This window comes from Salvelinus namaycush, chromosome 34 (assembly GCF_016432855.1).
Source record: "Salvelinus namaycush isolate Seneca chromosome 34, SaNama_1.0, whole genome shotgun sequence".
In the NCBI taxonomy this organism is placed as follows: domain Eukaryota; kingdom Metazoa; phylum Chordata; class Actinopteri; order Salmoniformes; family Salmonidae; genus Salvelinus; species Salvelinus namaycush.
This window is the reverse complement of record NC_052340.1, coordinates 28,776,499-28,790,939: the sequence shown is the minus strand read 5'-3', so window position 1 is coordinate 28,790,939 and position 14,441 is coordinate 28,776,499.

The window sequence follows — 14,441 nt, the reverse complement described above, 5'->3', positions numbered from 1 at the left end:
TATTTGTTTTATTATGGTTTAAATGGAAGGCGCTGTGAATTTCGGGCCTGCTCTGAAATATGTGATAGTTGGCTTCTAAACGAGTTGGAAAAAGTGAGTTTGGAGTCAGATGGTATCAGTTTGGTGTTTGAAAATATCTAATTGACTGATGGACACTGACTTGCTAGTTGACTTTTGTGCATTTGCAATATGTTTCAACAGTGAGGTACCATCACCAAAATTGACATGATGAAATTTAACACAACGAGCGATGGAGAGGTCCCACTATCACTGCCCGGCCATCCCGAGGTCATCAGGCCAGTCATTTTTGCATTTCTGCAGTATTTAAGAGAATGCCAAATTCATGGCCAAATTCATGGTACATGCCCATTGAATCCTATTGCAAATGTAACGTTACATTTGCAATATGATGTGATGTTTTTCACTGTTGAATCATATTGCAAATGTAACGTGCATTTGCAATATGTTTAAACAGTGAAAAACCACCAAAATAGCATTCTGAAATCACCACTAAAAATGACATCACCATAGTCTCCAGGCCGTGCCGAGTTCAACGAGATGCCCCGCTTGACCGTAGCTTGCTCGGTCTGAGCGCAGCGACAGTGACAAGAAGATGACCCTTGACCTACATTTCAAGTCTTTTGCTTTTGGGAGACAGAGGGAGAGCTGTTAAGGTTTAGAAGCACAATTTTACCTCAGGAACGTTCCTAAGGTCTCTGTGCAAGCCTAACCTTGACCGTGTGGCATTAACCCTTAACAGTTAAAAGAAGGTGTTTACATCAAACAGTTTACAATGACATCTCACCCCATAGGAGCTCATTGCCTGCACCCTTAAATTCAACCTGAAGCCTATGTGGGTTATGAATGTCTTATGAACCTGTCTTCAATGACAATCCACCAAGCCACTATGAGGTCTACCTGTGTTGATTCTAAGCTTCCTGGAGCAACCGGAAGTGATAAAATCACCCTAAAAGTGTTGCCATACCCAACCAGCAGTTTGTGATATATAGTGCATTCAACCCTGTGTAAATCAGTCAGTTCTTAACGTATAGACTTAAAACTCAGGATTCTGTAAAAGCATACCCCGATCAGGATATGTATTTACTTATAGCTTCCTGTGCCAACCGGAAGTGCCTTAAAATGGGGTCATAGGTGCTGTTTCGAAGGTTTAAAAAAGTCAGATCTTTCCAAAACTTTAAATGTGTGAATCGGTCAACCCTCATGAACTGTAAATCAGTCATTTCTCTAAACAGATGTCAAAGAAAAGCTCTCTCACACACACACACACACACACACACACACACACACACACACACACACACACACACACACACACACACACACACACACACACACACACACACACACACACACACACACACACACACACACACACACACAGCAAGGATGGAGTGACAAAGTATGGTGCTTAAAGACACACAGAGCCTTAAATTCTTTTAGGGGGGATCCAGACTTCCATACCCGCTCTGGGAGCACTATACTACCGCCCCAAATCAATGGGTGCTGGCCTGAGTGATTTATGGAGGTTTTCAAAAAATATTCAAACTTTTCGTGCACCTGGTATTTTTTTGGGGTTACCAGGCGTCATTTTTCAAAACGGTTGAAATTGCTTTTAGGGGGCATCCAGAGTGTCACATGACCGGATGAGGTAACTATTCTTGTTCTTCTTGTAACTTTCCGGTAGGCTAGAAGCTTTCCGGTGTTTTGCTGCTCCACACAGGTCGACGCAGGTATTGCACTTGATTTATCGTTATCGTAACCGTAGGTGCAGCCAAGTGGAAATACGAAAGGTTTCTAGCTATTTCGCACTGACGGTAATTTGAACACAAGAACGTTTCTAGTGAAAAGGTGTTTACACTCAGAGCCATGTATTTACATTCAGCCACCCTAGCCTTATTACGGGTTAACGTTTTGGTAATTTTGGTTGGCCAACAAAATGTAAGACTACAATGACTGCATACGTTTCCCCAAATGTTATACGAAAAAAAAATGTTTTGTTATTGATGGACAATGGCAAGGCTGCCATTGTATTTTCAGTTACATTCTGGTCAATAAAAATGGTTTACACGTTTGTTTTTTAAGAAATACATGGAACTACAACCGAATAAAACACCATTAGCCATCATGCATTGCATGATTCATTCTATACTGAAGTCTGTTCAGAAAAATCGAAAACAGTACATATAGGCATAAAACCACAATGTTTTAATAGGGATTAAATAAAGACAATATATATATAACCTCTTATGGTTATATGGTTAAAAAAAAGACAAAATATCTATATATTCATAACGTAAAATAAATAAATACAGGCGATCGCGTCTATGGTTGTTGCAACGGCTTGTGTGTCGCCTACTGGTTAAATTCGTGTCTTTTCGCACGAATTAAGTAGCACAGAAATTCGTGTATTTTCGCACGAATTAAGTAGCACAGAAATTCGTGTATTTTCAAACGAATTGAACCACCCCAAAAATGCACAAAAACGCACGAAATCTGCTGAAATACATTTTGTACATATATGCGCGAATTGAATGTGAGGCTGGGCTGTTATGGCAGACAGACAAGTCAGAGAAAGATGCAGTAAATAGCCTAAGCAACTTGGGGGGAAAGGATGAAGACTTCATCAGCCTAACATCATGCAGCTGCACAACAGCAAACCACTGTCTACTTAACATTTTATTACTTCTAGAAACAGCCTACTTTAGGACAAAGTGTTTAATTGATTGATTTGTTGCAGGAAACTACAGTCGAGCTTATGATGGCCGACTGACCTTCAATTAGGATTGCGCAATATATACCTATGCGATAATAAGCGCGTATTCATATGGAAGTTTATTATATGCATAATAGGCTTGGAGTACCTATAGATAAAATTATAGGCCTAAACAGATCGCAAGTCAATGATGCCGGGGTGGTAGCCTACAGAAAAATAGGCAGTTAAGGTAATACACGTAATAGTATGGTATACATATCGACAAAACATATAGGCCTATGTATACCATACTATTACGTTTATTACCTTAACTGCATATTTTTCTGTAGGCTACCACCCCGGCATCATTGACTTGCGATCTGTTTTGCGCATGGAGACAACAGGTGTCACGAATCCCGCTTCCTGAGTCTGGGTTTGCCTGTGTCTGTCCTGGAGTGTGTTTCAGGTGTCCTGGAACGCACCCTGTCTGGTTGCCGGGCGAATTAGCTCATTGGGAGATTGATTTCACCCGCACCTGTTTCCCGTCAGTAATCTGCACACCTGTCCTGATCATCATCTCTACCCTTCAAAAGCTCTGACCTGACATCCATTCCCTGCCGGATCGTTAGCCATGAACATTACTCACCTGGATCATTCACTCCATTCCCGCCTGGTTGACAGAGGATTCTGCTACTACATTGGATTCACCTATTTCCTCTCATCTACTCACCACCGCTGCCCGCTACGCCATCTGGATATATCTACCTTTTCACATTTCACTGTAAATAAATACTCACCTTCTTCCTACGCTCCTTGTCCTGGTCTGCTTCTGGGTTCGATCTTGAAAGATCGTGACAGAACGATCCGGCCAGTAATGAACCCAGCGGACCTGGACTCCGTTTGCCATGCCATTACCCTGCAGGAGAAGAAATTGGGACAACACAATACGGCGCTACAGGAGATAGCGAGTTCGATCCAGAATTTATCTGCTAGCTTGACACAAGTCCAGGATCAGCTCAGTTTGCAGGTGATTCATTCACCACCGGTTTCACCCATCTCACCTGCCGTGTCTGAAGCGGTTCCATTTCGTGAACCCAAGGTACCGACGCCTGATAAATATGAAGGGGATTTGGGAAAATGCCGTTCGTTTCTTATGCAGTGTGGGTTAGTGTTTGATCTACAGCCCCATTCTTACGCCACTGACAAGGCTAGGATAGCCTTGGTTATTGAACTGTTGCGTGGAAGAGCTCTGGAATGGGCTTCAGCCGTTTGGGAACGACAGGGAACCTGCACGGCTTCATATCAGGAGTTCACGGGAGAGATGAGGAAGCTTTTTGATCATCCAGTCCGAGGTAAGGACGCAGCTAAACGTTTGTTCTCTCTTCGCCAAGGAGATCGCAGTGTGGCAGATTTTATGATTGAGTTCAGGACATTGGCTGTGGAGAGTGGTTGGAATGAGGAGTCACTACAAGCGGTTTTTTTACAAGGGGTTGTCAGATGAACTTAAGGATGAGCTGATTTCTTATCCAGAGCCTAGTGACTTAGACAGCTTGGTCGCTTTATCTATTCGGGTTGATAATAGAGTCCGAGAGAGAAGGAGGGAGAAGCAGTGGGGTCTATCCAATCAATCTGTAACTCGGTTACCATTCGGTTCAGGAGGTGAACCAGGACGTATTGATCGTTATTCTCCACACGGGATTAGTGGAGGAGTCTTGCCACCAGATTCTGAACCAATGCAAGTGGGGCGACACGGGCTAACTAAGGAGGAGCGCCAACGTAGACGTGAGACCAATAGCTCTTTCTACTGTGGTAGATCGGGACATTACAACTCCGCTTGTCCACAGCGCCCGTTAAACTGCCCGGCTCGCTAAATTTGGGAGGAATTTTAGCGAGCCAGTTTCAATCTCTCAAGGATCTTGTCAGACCCCGTTTTCCTGCGACCCTTATGAATAAGGATCAGAGTTTTGACCTGAACGCTTTTATCGATTCAGGTGCCGATGGCAACTTTATGGATGCCGACTTGGTGGAACAGCTGGGGCTTTCCAAGGAGCAATTGACGGAAGCCATTGAAGCAACCACTCTGAACGGCAGTAGTCTGGCACGGATCACTATGAGGACTGAACCGGTTAAGATGTTGGTGTCGGGAAATCATTCAGAGTTTAGCTCTTTCTTCATTTTGTCCTCGCCCCATGTTCCTCTGGTTCTTGGTTACCCCTGGCTGAAGGAACACAATCCCTCGTTTGATTGGGTGACAGGGAAGGTAACTAGTTGGAACATTGAGTGTCATGCTAACTGCCTTAGGACTGCCTGTTCTCCTGCTGTTTCCAGTCAGGTCAGTGACTCTGCTCCTCCTGATTTGTCCCTGGTTCCAGAAACATATCACGAGTTGGGTGAGGTATTCAGTAAACAGAAGGCTCTGTCTCTTCCTCCCCACCGACCTTATGATTGTGCGATTAATCTGTTTCCTGGATCTGCCTTTCCCAAGGGACGGTTATACAGTATCTCTCGACCGGAACGTGAGGCCTTGGAGACCTACATCAAGGAGTCTCTAGCTACAGGTCTCATTCGGCCATCGTCATCACCTTTGGGAGCAGGATTTTTTTTTGTGAGCAAGAAGGATGGTTCTCTTCGACCGTGTATTGATTATCGGGGTTTGAATGAGATTACGGTTAAGAACAAGTATCCCCTGCCCTTGATGAGCTCGGCTTTCGATTCCTTACAGGGTGCTACGGTTTTTACGAAGCTTGATTTACGTAATGCTTATCATTTGGTTCGGATCAAGGAGGGGGACGAGTGGTTGACTGGGTTCAATACTCCGATGGGACATTTTGAGTACCAGGTGATGCCGTTTGGACTGACCAACGCTCCGGCGGTGTTCCAAAGTATGGTGAATGACGTTTTGAGAGATATGATTGGTATTTTTGTGTTCGTTTACCTGGATGATATCCTCATCTTCTCAAAGGAGCTTTCTAGCCACGTTCTGCATGTCAAGCAGGTCCTGCAGCGGTTATTGGAGAACCGTCTGTTCGTGAAGGCGGAGAAGTGTGATTTTCACGCCCATACAACGTCCTTCCTCGGGTACATCATATCCAGGGGAGAGATCAAGATGGACCAAGAGAAGGTTCGGGCGGTTCGGGATTGGGTCCAGCCCGGTACAAGATTGCAGCTCCAGAGATTCCTGGGGTTTGCGAATTTTTATCGGAGGTTTATCCGTGACTACAGCCGGGTGGCTGCACCTTTAACTGCCCTGACGTCTTGCACCAGAAAGTTCTGTTGGACTCCTGAGGCAGACCGAGCATTTCTGGACTTGAAGAGCCGATTCACCAACGCCCCGATTCTCTCTCAACCTGACACTTCCCGTCAGTTCGTTGTGGAAGTGGATGCTTCTGATGTGGGTGTGGGCGCCATCCTGTCCCAGCGTAGCTCCACTGACGGTAAACTCCATCCCTGCGCTTTCTACTCTGGTCGTCTTTCTCCAGCTGAAAGAAACTACGATGTGGGTAACCGGGAGCTTCTCGCTGTGAAGCTTGCCTTGGAGGAGTGGCGGCACTGGTTGGAGGGAGCGGAGCAACCGTTTGTGGTCTGGACTGACCACAAGAATCTGGCTTACGTACAATCGGCTAAACGTCTCAACGCCCGTCAGGCTAGGTGGGCCTTGTTTTTTGGACGTTTCAATTTTTCCCTGACGTTCCGACCTGGGTCTAAGAACGGGAAGGCGGACGCCCTGTCCCGGATGTTCTCTAAGACGGAGGAGAGTGGGGTCAAGACTGAGACGATTCTTCCCCAGAATGTTGTCGTGGGAGCCGTTACATGGAGGATAGAGGAGGATGTGATGGCGGCCCTTCGGACGCAGCCCGGCCCCGGTAACGGTCCACCCGGTCGGTTGTTCGTACCCGAGTCGGTCCGTTCTGCTGTCCTTCAGTGGTCCCACGCCAGCAAGATAGCTTGTCACCCTGGCGTTGCTCGGACTATGGCACTACTGCGCAGACGTTTTTGGTGGCCTGCCATGGGAGAAGATACCCGGAGGTTTGTTGCCGCATGTCCTGTTTGTGCCCAGAACAAGAGTACCAATCGGCCCAGCTCTGGGCTTCTTCACCCCCTACCTATTCCTCGGCGACCTTGGTCGCATCTGGCCCTGGATTTTGTCACGGGATTGCCCCCTTCTGTTGGGAACACGGTCATTCTGACCATTGTGGACAGATTCAGCAAGTTTGCTCATTTTGTTCCTCTCTCCAAGCTTCCATCGGCTACGGAGACGTCCGAGATCCTGGTCAGGGAGGTTTTCAGGGTTCACGGATTGCCCAGTGACATTGTGTCTGACCGTGGTCCTCAGTTTACCTCTGCTGTCTGGAAATCCTTCTGTTTGGCCATTGGAGCTACAGTCAGTCTCACTTCTGGATTTCACCCACAATCTAATGGTCAAGCGGAGAGAGCCAACCAGAAGATGGAGTCCACGCTGCGTTGTCTTGTCTCCTCTGATCCCACCTCTTGGTCATCTCAATTACCCTGGGTTGAGTATGCCCATAATACCCTTCCTTCATCTGCCACTGGGATGTCCCCCTTCCAATGCCTTTACGGATACCAACCTCCTTTGTTTCCTTCTCAGGAGAGGGATCTCTCGGTTCCCTCTGTCCAGACCCATATTCGTCGTTGCCACCGGACCTGGCATCGGGCCAGGAAGGCTCTCCTTAGAGTTTCTGACCGGTATCAGATACAGGCGAACCGTCGCCGTATTCCTGCCCCAGCTTATACGGTTGGAGATAAGGTTTGGTTGGCTACACGGGATCTTCCTCTACGGACGGAGTCAAGGAAGTTGTCACCTAAGTTCATTGGTCCGTTTGTAGTGGAGAGAATCATAAATCCTGTGGTGGTTCGACTCAAGTTGCCTGCAACACTTAGAGTGCATCCCACTTTTCATGTCTCTTGTCTCAAGCCGGTTCACCTCAGTCCTCTGTTGCCTCCTCCTCCTCGTCCTCCTCCTTCTCGGATGATCGGAGGTGGTCCTGTCTACACGGTGCGCCGCATCATGGACTCCAGACGGCGGGGTCGAGGGTACCAGTTTCTAGTGGACTGGGAAGGATATGGTCCAGAGGAGAGGAGTTGGATTCCTCGGCGACAGATTCTGGATGACGACCTGATTCGTGACTTCTACCGCCTCCATCCTGGCGCTCCAGGTAGTCCGCCCGGTGGCGTTCGTCGGAGGGGGGGTACTGTCACGAATCCCGCTTCCTGAGTCTGGGTTTGCCTGTGTCTGTCCTGGAGTGTGTTTCAGGTGTCCTGGAACGCACCCTGTCTGGTTGCCGGGCGAATTAGCTCATTGGGAGATTGATTTCACCCGCACCTGTTTCCCGTCAGTAATCTGCACACCTGTCCTGATCATCATCTCTACCCTTCAAAAGCTCTGACCTGACTTCCATTCCCTGCCGGATCGTTAGCCATGAACATTACTCACCTGGATCATTCACTCCATTCCCGCCTGGTTGACAGAGGATTCTGCTACTACATTGGATTCACCTATTTCCTCTCATCTACTCACCACCGCTGCCCGCTACGCCATCTGGATATATCTACCTTTTCACATTTCACTGTAAATAAATACTCACCTTCTTCCTACGCTCCTTGTCCTGGTCTGCTTCTGGGTTCGATCTTGAAAGATCGTGACAACAGGTGCGTTTTTCTGCATGGGTTCTGTTGGCTACTTGCGGCATAATACTGTATTTTCTGAAGGTGAAAGCCAAATCATGGCACAGCTGCTCTATTTGGATAGGCGGTGAGAAATTCTGTGCATCCCTGTGCAGAAGACCATTGCAATACAGGTGCCGTTAAGGCCATTAGGCCATATGCGGGTAATGGGTATAAGGGTTGAATTGCCACCTAAAAGGTGTAAAATGTTTAAACAGAGTATTTATGAGATTATAGATGCTCCAATATCAATATAACAATTTTTATAAACATTTACATACTTACACTTGTTTTCACACCGTGAAGCAATAGAAACTTCGAGCATGCTGGAGTTTCTTTGAGCAATGTAATGACCTTCTAACCCGAAGTCCAACGCGCTATCGACGTTGCCTTTTAAAGCATGCTCGAAAGTTGCTCGAAGAAACTCTACCAGAAACTCTATTGTAACAAGCCATGTTTGGTCATGGAATCCCCCACAATATATATATATATATATGTTTGCAGTTCAGACTTGTGGCTTGGCACAAAACATCGTTGGGATTAATCAGACATATTTGTGCAATACCATACGGCTGGTGGCCATGGTGTGTCGAGCCCCCTCCAAACATGGCTTTGTAAATCAAGAACAGATTAACATATCCAAACTTTAAATGACATGAAGGCTCCCTAAGGGACCCTTATTAAATCATGTTGGACCCACATTCCAAGCTTGAATATCAATGACTGCAAAACTCATTTCAAAAAGCACTACTTCAAACATTGAATTGGCATGTGGTAATGCAGTACAGCTTTATTTAGGTATTAATATAATTTTTCACCTCAATAGAATGAAATTGGTGAAGATGTAATTGATATTCCTAACACTTACGCATTCCAAGGGTGAAGTGAAGACATCAAAACGATGAAATAACATATCGAATCATGTCATAAACAAAAAAGTGCTTAACAAATCAAAATATATTTCATATTTGAGTATGACTCCTTCAAGACTGTTGGAAAAGCATTCCAGGTGACTACCTCATGAAGCTGGTTGAGAGAACGCCAAGAGTGTGCAAAGCTGTCATCAAGACAAAAGGTGGCTACTTGAAGAATCTAATTTTAAAAATATATTTTGATTTAACACTTCTTTGGTTACTACATGATTCCATATGTTATTTCATAGTTTTGATGTCTTCACTATTATTCTACAATGTTGTAGATTGTGTTGAGGCACAGACCTCAACGGGTACCAAAGGGTACCAAAACATTTCTTCTGCATTGAAGATCCCCAAGAACACAGTGGCCTCCATCGTTCTTAAATGGAAGAAGTTTAGAACCACCAAGACTCTTCCTAGAGCTGGCTGCCCGGCCAAACTGAGCAATCGGGGGAGAAGGGCCTTGGTCAGGGAGATGACCAAGAACCCAATGGTCACTTTGACAGAGCTCCAGAGTTCCTTTGTGGAGATAGGAGAACCTTCCTGTTATGAGAATTCCGTTATCAATGTTCATAAACTAAACTTCAATTAAACTACTCAGTCTGCAACCCAGAATTTGTAAGATTCTGGTTGAATGAAACAGACAGAGTCCCAGCTTACAGTCAAAATGTTTATTCATACAATCATACAATGCACATTTGGTCATCAATGCCCCTCCTCTTCTCCTAGCACTATCAATACTATTTACAATGTCTTCTCCTACACATACATTGCTTATCATATCCTGCCACATGTTACACAATCTACTGCAAACCTAACGGTTTCTCCCCTCCCTGGGTGGGGAGCCGTCTTTTCCTGTTATCAGTTTCACAGTGGTCACAAGTTGTCTGCCACAGTTCCTTGCCTGTTGACAGTTCCTTTTTTCCAATGCACACACTGCCTCGCCTATACTGCTAAATGGTAAAGTCTTAGCTTGTCCTATGCACACACATTAAAGAATTCTAGTCTTATGATTCAAATACATTTCACTCCAGTATACAGTGACAGGGTGGAATATTTTTTGTCATTATCTTAACATTACCTTAAACATATAAATCATTTAGTCATTATCTTACCATTACCTTAAACATATAAATCAGATTAATTTATATTATATCAATCCACCCTTTGACTAAATATTATACACACACGATTACACATCTATTTTTATTGGAATTATAAATGTCATTCAAAATCAATCACACAAAACCAATATATGTATTTACATCTCATACTCATCAATGACTGTCCTAGACCTACATCCAATTATAACTCTTCTTTTCAGGATTTTTGTCATTATCTTCATTAAAGAAACAGTCTAAACATTAAAAATGGTCTCATCCAACATGGGCTCCTCGTAAGTGAATGAACCAGAATCATCTACTAGGTTTGGAGGCATGTATTCATCATCCCACTGGTCAGAGGTCGGAATCGGTCCGTATATCATCATCTGTTGCGTCATCGACCTCTCCAGAGTCCTGGAAATGAGACCTCGCATGTACGGAATCAAACAGCAGCCACATAATACCAACACGGTCATACAGGTGAAAGTTGCCCATAACACAGTGATTATGACATTTTTCCATTTCCCAAACATACTGTCAGACCAATTTGTTAGAGAACTATCCACCCCAGAGTTCTCTGCTAATTTGTGAGCTAATGTGGTTAACCTCACTAGGGTATGTGGGACGGTAGCGTCCCATCTCGTCACCAGCCAGTGAAACTACAGGGCGCCAAATTCAAAACAACAGAAATCCCATAATTAAAATTCACCATTTTAAAGATACACTTGTTGTAAATCCAGCCACAGTGTCCGATTTCAAAAAGGCTTTACGACAATTATGTTAGGTCAGAGCCAAGTCACAGAAAAACACAGTCATTTTTCCAGCCAAAGAGAGGAGTCACCAGAAATAGAGATAAAATGAATCACTAACCTTTGATGATCTTCATCAGATGACACTCATAGGACTTCATGTTACACAATACATGTATGTTTTGTTCGGTAAGGTTCATATTTATATAAAAAAATCTGAGTTTACATTGGCGCGTTATGTTCAGTAGTTCCAAAATATCCGGTGATTTTGCAGAGAGCCACATCAATTTACAGAAATACTCATAATAAACATTGCTAAAAGATACAACTGTTATGCATGGAATTTCAGATCCACTTCTCCTTAATGCAATCGCTGTGTCAGATTTCAAAAAAACTTTACGGAAACAACACAACCCAAACAGATATCCGCCATGTTGTGTAGTCAACAGAAGTCAGAAATAGCATTATAAATATTAACTTACCTTTGATGATCTTCATCAGAATGCACTCCCAGGAATCCCAGTTCCACAATAAATGTTTGTTTTGTTCGATAATGTCTATAATTTATGTCCAAATACCTCCTTTTTGTTTGCGCGTTTAGCCCAGTAATCAAAATTCATGAGGAGCGATCACTAGGTGCAGACGAAAAGTCAAAAAGTTCCGTTACAGTCCGTAGAAACATGTCAAACGATGTATAGAATCAATCTTTAGGATGTTTTTAACATAAGTCTTCAATAATGTTCCAAACAGAGAATTCCTTTGTCTGTAGAATTGCAATGGAACGCAAGCTAACTATCACGTGAACGCGCGTGGCCAGCTTGTGGCTCTCTGGCAGACCTCTGACTCAATCCCCTCTCATTCGCCCCCACTTCACAGTAGAAGCATCAAACAAGATTCTAAAGACTGTTGACATCTAGTGGAAGTGCAATTAGGAAGTGCAATATGAACCCATAGACACTGTGTATTCGATAGGCAAAGAGTTGAAAAACTACAAACCTCAGATTTCCCACTTCCTGGTTGGATTTCTTCTCAGGTTTTTGCCTGCCATATGAGTTCTGTTATACTCACAGACATAATTCAAACATTTTTAGAAGCTTCAGAGTGTTTTCTATCCAAATCTACTAATTATATGCATATTCTAGCTTTTATGGCTGAGTAGCAGGCAGTTTAATTTGGGTACGCTTTTCATCCAAAATTCCCAATGCTACCCCCTACCCTAGTGAAGTTAAACTAGCCAGGGCCTTGGTCACTGATCCGTCTGGAGCTGTGTTATCGGGGATGAAAGTACAACATTCCGATCCGAATATCCCACACACCCCACCCTTCTCAGCCAGTAGCATATCCAATGCTATTCTATTCTGCCATGCCATCAAACTAGTTGCAGCTGTTTGTTCTGCTAACCCTTTTATCGCATCTCTAGTATAGATGATGAAACGCTATTGGTTAGAGTAGATATAATTTATCCAATCTACATTTTTATTGAGAGTTGACCACCAGAAGATGCTTGATTCCAATCCAGCCAATATCTGATTCCTAGCTTTGAACTCATCAGGCACCCCCCTTGGAACCCCAATGCTGTCAATGTAAACACTATTGTCAAAAGATCCTGACGGAGCACTCCTTCTCTCTCTTCTACCTGGCACTAGGTGTTTGTGTTGGATAAGGGTGAAGGGCATGCCCAACTGTACTAATGCACACATTTTTATCTTACTAAAGTCCTCGGAACTCAACCACCCAGTCAGGTCCCTCATTGTCTCGTCGGTTGTAACATTCTCTGTCCTATTGCATGTTCTTACGTCCCCTACGTCCCGTCCGTGTGTTTTGTATCGAGCCATACAATAATAGTCTCCTCCTGCAACTGTGAAAGGGGGAAGTCTGGATCTAATGGGCACATGGGGATACAGATAATGTAGATCAGTGCAACTGTCATTGTCTGGCTTCCCTGCCTTCATGAACAGCTTTACCATACAGGCCATTCCACAGGGTGAATTAATTCCATCGAGTGGAAAGGGGATGGTTGTCAACTGAGGTTTGGCTGTGGCGCAGACATAACATTCTTCTTTAGCTACTGATCTGGCTGTATACTGAATCCATTCCAACCATAGGTTGGAATCCCCAAACCCAGTCTCCACCTCAATCACTTCCTTAACTTCTTATGGCTGCAATCCCGTTAACGGGATGATTTGACAACAGCCAGTGAAAGTGCAGGGCGCCAAATTCAAACAACAGAAATCTCATAATTAAAATTCCTCAAACATACGTGTCTTATACCATTTTCAAGGTAATCTTGTTGTTAAACCCACCAAAGTGTCCGATTTCAAATAGGCTTTTCAGCGAAAGCACCACAAACGATTATGTTAGGTCACCACCAACTCACAGAAAAATTCTGCCATTTTTCCAGGCAAAGAGAGGAGTCACAAAAAACACAAATAGAGATAAAATTAATCACTAACCTTTGATGATCTTCATCAGATGACACTCATAGGACTTCATATTACACAATACATATATGTCTTGTTCGATTAAGTTCATATTTATATCCAAAAACCTCAGTTTACATTGGCGCCATTTTCAGAAATGTCTCCAAAATATCCGGAGAAATTGCAGAGAGCCACGTCAAATAACAGAAATACTCATCATAAACTTTGATGAAAGATACATGTTTTACATAGAATTAAAGATACACTTGTTCTTAATGCAACCGCTGTGTCAGATTTCAAAAAGCTTTACGGCAAAACACAATATTCAATAATCTGAAAACAGCGTTCAGCCACAAAAGCAAGCCATACAGTTACCCGCCAAATTGTGCAGTCAACAAAACTCATAAAAAGCATTATAAATCTTCACTTACCTTTGCTGATCTTCGACGGAATGTACTCCCAGGACTCCCACTTCCACAAGAAATGTTTGTTTTGTTCGGTAATGCCCATAATTTATGTCCAAATAGCTATTTTTGTTAGCGTGTTTGGTAAACAAATCCAACGTCAGGAAGCGCGTTCACTAAAAGCTGACGAAATGTCCAAAAGTTCCGTAACAGTCAGTAGAAACATGTCAAACGATGTATTGAATCAATCTTTAGAATGTTTTTAACATAAATCTTGAATAACGTTCCAACCGGAGAATTACATTGACTTCAGATGAGCGATGGAACAGAGCTCCCTCTCATGTGAACGCGCATGGTCAAAGCATGGTCAGGTCATGGCAGACCTGACTAATTCCCCTCTCATTCGGCCCCCCTTCACAGTAGAGGCATCAGACAAGGTTCTACAGACTGTTGACA